General features: G+C 38.3%; 1 long non-coding RNA gene across 1 annotated transcript; it reads right to left on the bottom strand.

The window, feature by feature from the left end:
• Nucleotides 1–4842: 4842 nt before the first annotated feature.
• LOC145062929 (uncharacterized) lies at nt 4843–5620 on the bottom strand. Its single transcript, XR_013687785.1, has 2 exons — nt 5301–5620; nt 4843–5207 (listed from the first exon to the last, which is right to left on the bottom strand). It is a non-coding gene; the product is annotated as an uncharacterized LOC145062929 (long non-coding RNA).
• Nucleotides 5621–6452: the final 832 nt, after the last annotated feature.

Genomic DNA, 6452 nt, shown 5'->3' with positions numbered 1-6452 from the left:
ATGTCATGCGGAATTGATCATAGCACGATGGTAAGGAATGCAAAATGATATCTATTGCAAGATCCTCCGGGAAGTTCACATTAAGCTTCAGCAAACAATCCACATATCTTTGCATTTTCTGCATGTGGCTCGTGACGGATTCCCCGTCCTTCATCATGGTTGTTATCATGGAGCAGATGATTTCATATCTCTCTTGTCTTGCACTTTGATGGTATCTTTCCATCAAATCTTGGTGCATTTCATAAGGGTAGAAATCCTCATAAGACTTTTGGAGTTCCGCTGTCATCGTGGCCATCATGATGCAAGCCACTTTCGTAGCATCCCTTTCATGTGCCCGAAAGTCAACGATCTCCTGAGGAGTTGCAGTGGTCTCATCAATCTCCTTAAGCTCCTTGTCAAGGACATATTCTTTGTCCTCGTAGCGGGTAATCATCCTGATGTTTCTGATCCACTCATTGAAGTTGGATCCATCAAAGGTGACTTTCCCACACAAGTTCATAAGAGTAAAGGAGACATTAGGATTAGAGCCAGAAGCATTGTTGAAAGACATCTGAAGAAAAGAGAACAAGATTAGTTTAGATATAAGAGAGTCCTTAATAAAACACCCAAATGTAATATTAAGGCTAGGATCCAATCACAATATAATATAACTTAGAACAGGTATGCCGTAATCTAAGCTATATCATATTTGAAAGGTAGGTGAATGACGATTCACCAATTTCCACCACGAAAACCGCAATATTTTAGTATTAGGTTTTTGAATGGTTCTTAGAAATTCCTAGATTCTTTGAGATTCAATGAACTTTTCAAAGGCATGTTTCAATCTCGAGTGTGCCCTCCAAGTTTTGTGACTGGGATACCGAGGATCACAAAACGAGGTGTGAAGTAACCATGCAAATCACTTGGTACCCTTAAAGTTTATCACTCAATCGATGTGCCGGTAAACCACACACGCTCCATCGATACTATAATAAACCCTAAGTCACCCTTTACCTACCTTGTTAAGTCCAAGTTAGTGTGCCGGTTAACCACACACGCTCCACCAACGACTTAATCAAAGTGTAAAGTGTAATTTCATGGAATAGCACCTTATTCACATTTTTCCTAAAGTAACTAAGATTGGGAATTTAATAAAACATTTAGTTACTTTATAATATTCATCATACTTTGAATGAGAATTAATAAGTCCTTGTCTTACCCGTTCGGCTAACGACCCTCCACCGATCAAGCAAGCAGTGGGTGAGAGTGGACACCCATTAAGTCACCATTTTATAGGCAACAACCTTATACCCACCTTATAGACCGGCTTCGTGAATGAGGCGTACTAGCGGTAAGACGACTTTGTTCTTATACATATATAAGTATAAGGGTTGAATTTTAATTTTTAAAATTCTAAGGGTTGGAACTAAAGTTTTAACTTAACTTTACTTGTTCCAAAACTTGAGGGCAAGTTTTGTAAACTTTCAAAACTTTTCATTTCTTGTAACTTATGAGTTTAATAGAGTAATAAAATGAGGACTTTTCATTTTTCCTAACTCTTGTGTTCTTTTAATGGTTTTTAATCCAAGAGACTTTTGGTTTTCCATAACTTGAGGACAAGTTATGGACTCCATTAAAACACATTATGATCATGAATTAATCTACCACATAGGTTACAAATAATTCCTATGATCATCTAAACATCATAAGAACAAGAATATGAATATGAACACCTTCAAGAATCAAAATCACATTTAATCTTTGTAATTTTGATAACTAGTTGTTGTGAATGAGTTAGAAAAGACATTACACCTTCTAAAACAAGTTTTCAAGTACCAAAACAATTTAGGGTAATGTTTCTAATCCATTTCCAGCAACTTAAGTCGAAATTCTGCACTCTGTCGACCTTACTCGCCGAGTGCATAAACCTACTCGCCGAGTAGGTTGAAGATACACGTGAACTCGACGAGTCCTCCCCATGGACTCGCCGAGTCCATCAGTCAGACAGCACGATTTTCGACTTTCTTCAACTTTTAAGCACAAATAACAAACAAACAAGCCTAGGCTCTGATACCACTGATGGGTTTTGAGCATTCTAACACTTCCTAAGTGTACATGCAACCCTAATAACCTTGGATCTATGTTTGTCTAATTATCATGCAAAGTTGAATTCCAAGGTTATATTCCTATCTAGCATACATGGGGAACAATTTTAACTTGAATCATAGATAGAATAACTTACCTTGTTGTTGCTTGTGTTCCTTGAAACCTTGTGAGCCTAGCACCCCAAGTGTGATGCCTCAAATGCTTCACACAACACCAAATGCTCTTGGAAAGACTCTTGACATAATACACACTTCTTAAAATCGGCCAAGCCCTCTAGTTTCTTAGTGTAGCCGATTTTGGTGGAGAATATGCTTCTTATATAGTGTTGACACATCTAGGTTTACACCATGTAAACCCTAATGTGTCATGACTCTTCATTTCCATGACCCATGGGTTTGTAACTCCCATGGAGCATCCATGGAGCATCCTATGGGTAGAACCCAACTTGATAATCCATGGAGCCTCTTAGCCCACTATACAAGATATGGATGATTTACATAATCAACCCATATATTTAATTAGTTCTCTTTTGACCACTTAATTAATTCTAAATTAATTATTGATCAAACTAATCAAATAGTATTATTAATATATTAGAACTTATAATATATTAATAATCTCCAAGTGTTATTTCTCTCATTTAGTCTATCCAATTGCATGGTGCCATGCAACCCAAATGAACCATGCCGGGTCGGGTCAAGTACAAGCCCGAAATAGTTATGGACTTAGACACTTATCCAACAGCCTCTGGTTCTAACTCTGTGAACCTTCCGGTTCTAACTCTGTAAACATTCATAGCATAAATCACATATAAATAATGCAGTACAACACATAACATACAAATACCCTGTCACATAACTCTGGTTACCTACTCAAGGTAAAGTATAGTGAGAAGACTCACCTCGCGTATCTCGATAACTCGCAAATCCCGGAAATCACTCACGCTCGATCCTCCGAGCTATAATCCTCCTATAACACAATATATCTCTAATTAACACTTTCACATCTAAGGTTGACTACCCCTATCAAGTTAACACTGGTCAACTCTGGTCAACGGTCAACTTTGACCGAACTCGGCGAGTGCACTAGAGCGACTCGGCGAGTCTATACGTGTTCACTGACTCCCTAGGATCCTCTCTTGACACGTCGAGTACTCCCCTGACTCGACGAGTTCCACCTGACATGAATCGCGGGGCCACCACGACTCAACTTGCCGAGTCTCAAGAACAACTCGGCGAGTTCCAGCTTAACTCAGTCCACCTGTCAACCCTCTCTGACTCTCCCTGACTCACTGAGTCAACCCTTAACTCGGTAAGACCACTCGCTGAGTGGTTATGGACAATCTTCATGCTACTCACCGAGTCTGTTCTTCGGACTCGGCGAGTCTAAGCCATGCATGAACTCAAACTCACTCCTGAGGTCAGATCCGTTCCAGTAACTCATAGATCCAGTCCTTCCAAGCACATTTATCATGTAAAGTTACAATCTTGGTGCTCATGCAAAGGTCTAAGGGCCTTATTTGATGATATGGTCTCTAGAATGCTATTCCAAGCTCATGGCCTCCATTAACACTCATAAAGCTTGAGGGAAAAGAGTCTCTGGACCTCTTTGGGTCCAGATCTAACGCATCAACACAAAAGAGGCGAATTACTCCATGAATCATTCCACAAAGAAGCCCTAACTCTAATATTTACACCAAGGCTGAGAAAGGAAAGAATGGTTACCTCAAATGAAGTCTCTGGACTCAGGAATCACTGGATTAGCACCTCCTTTGGTTTCCTCTTGCCTTGATCCTCTTCTATATGCAAAATCACCCACAAATAATCAAGGATCTTCCTCTTTTCTCTCACAAAACGCTCCAGGACTCTTTTAGGGTTCTCTCTGGGGTTGGTGGCCGCAAATGACGGTCATAAGCCCCCTTTAAATAGGTCTCATACCCTGAAATTTAGGGTTTCATTAAACAGCGTGGACTCGCCGAGTCCGAACGCGAACCCTTTCCCAAACCGCGATCATACTCGGGGAGTTTGAGCTCCAACTTGCCGAGTCTCCTCACAAATCACCAAAATTAAGAAGAATAAATAATACCTGAGAATCCGGACTGTTACACCCTGTTTCCGAAAATATAAAGAACGTTCAAAACGGTGTTATATGCAAAATATACGACCGATTTAAGAATTCATAACCAGTATAATATTGATTTTTCTTGAAACCGTTTCTATTCGTTGAAATACTTACACACCTCATATAAAAAATTCGAGAACGTTTTTGGATTCAAACTATAGCCTAATATTTAATTTTTATAATCAGATTATTTTTATCAAAAATATTTATAAAAGTTAAAAAAATAGACATTTTAAATCATTGAATCATGAAACCTCAAACTATTGATTTCAATATGATCTCAATTATTTGCAATATATTCTGCAAATAATATATTATTATCCACTCCGGTTATTGCGAATCTTAGAGAAAAGATAACTCGAAATTTCTAAAATCATGTACATCCATATACATATATTTGTAGGGAACATATTTTTCAAAAATCTTTTATGTATTTGCTATAATTTTCATAAACTCATATTGCATATAACAAATAAATCTTGAATCCTTTATATATCTCACAAACATACATAATAAACTCTTAATATGAGAGTGTATAAATATTTGTCATAAAATGTCTCCAACCAATACACACATAAATACAATATTATTAAACCTAGAAATATACATTAAGTCTACTAGAAATAGATAACAATACATACACAAAATACATAAGGAAATTCATTATTTACAGGTTTCACACAAAATACACATGCTATACTCAAAACACTGCTAACTCCACATCCAAAATTACACATGCACTCTTCTCTTAACCAAAACTACACTCACACACAAACCAAAACATGTACAATGATAAAAATCAACAATTGGAATCTGAAACTTAAAATTTATGGATTCGGTATTTTTTTTTTTTTTTCTGTTTGCATTCTTAGTTTCCAGCCAAGAGCATTTTGTTCTTGATCTCGTGTCTACCTGCAAACAAGAAGAACCACAGCTTCCCTTTCATTCTTCCTTTGTTCTTTTCTTCCTTCTTCTTCATGGCAGCTTCCCTCGTTCTTTTTCTGTCAAAAATCAAAGCCAAAAACCCACAAAAAACTCCACAGATTTCAGTCAAAACAGAAAAATAAAAAAGAGAGAAGAAGCAAGGAGGTTACCGGAGACCCATTCCTTTTTACCCGTCGAGCAAACACTATCGAACACACCACCTGCGACACTATTGTTCCACCGAACCCTTTTCTGGCCTCCTTCCCTTCGCATTCTCTTAGCCCCACCGAGCCCCCTGCCTTCGCACCCTCCTTCCGAGTCAGAACAGCACAAGAGCTGCTCAAGCAGCCCTTACTGCCCTCGCTTCATCCTCCTCTCCGGACAAGTAAAGCATCGGTGGTGATTTCTCTTCCCGCTGAACAACAAGAGGCGACGGCCACTAGATCATCTATCGACCTTGGGGCTGTTCCCATTTGTATTTCTTTTTCTCTATCGTACGAGGATCGAACTCCCCCCCCCCCCCCCCCCCCCCGATCGTTTCTGCCTCCATTCTTCTCCTCGTGTTCCTTTCAATCGCCATCGCTCATCTGCTTTCGTTTGCGTTCTTCGTTTTGATCGAGCAGCAAGTGACGACGGGGGATAAAGCCCTAAATTCGTTTAAGTTTGGGCCATTAACCAAAAATGGCACCTCCATGAGATTTCCTTATACAAAAAGCCCTAAATCTTTTTTAGTTTCAAGAAATGACTAAATAACCCCTGCTGCAACATTCCCTTTTAATATAAGTCCCAACCCCCAACCATTGACTCTCATTTATTCAAAACAGCCCCTCCCATGGAGATTTCTCAACAATACCAGTCCAAGACTCGAGCACTAATTCAATGTAAACCATTTCAGTCCCTCACTTTAGTTATTTTAACCAAAACAATCCTACCTTGGTTAATTAAATTACCAAACAACCTTTGCAGTTTAGCGAAGTTACAAAACAACCCTTATAATATAAATTTGTTGAAAAACAGTCCCGAAAGTATTTCAAAGATGAAGAATAGTGGATCTGAGGTTTCTCATGACATGTTTCACAAAAGAAACCGAATTCAAACAAATGGAACTCACGCTTCAAGGGTGAGTGTTTATGTCCCCTTTTTAATATTTTTAATTATTTCGGGGGGAATACATGTGTATATATATTTCATTTATACAAACCAATTATCTTTTTATGCGAAAATACAATAATCTTAGTTCATGAAAATGTGATTTAACAATGTAACATATAGTTACAAATAAACTAGTATAAACTTTTCGCATACGTATTATGCTTATTTTC

This window comes from Lactuca serriola, chromosome 7, assembly GCF_051521515.1.
Source record: "Lactuca serriola cultivar US96UC23 chromosome 7, Lser_US96UC23_V15, whole genome shotgun sequence".
NCBI classification, from domain to species: domain Eukaryota; kingdom Viridiplantae; phylum Streptophyta; class Magnoliopsida; order Asterales; family Asteraceae; genus Lactuca; species Lactuca serriola.
Note: the sequence above shows the minus strand (reverse complement) of the source record. Positions and strands in the feature narration are given on the sequence as shown.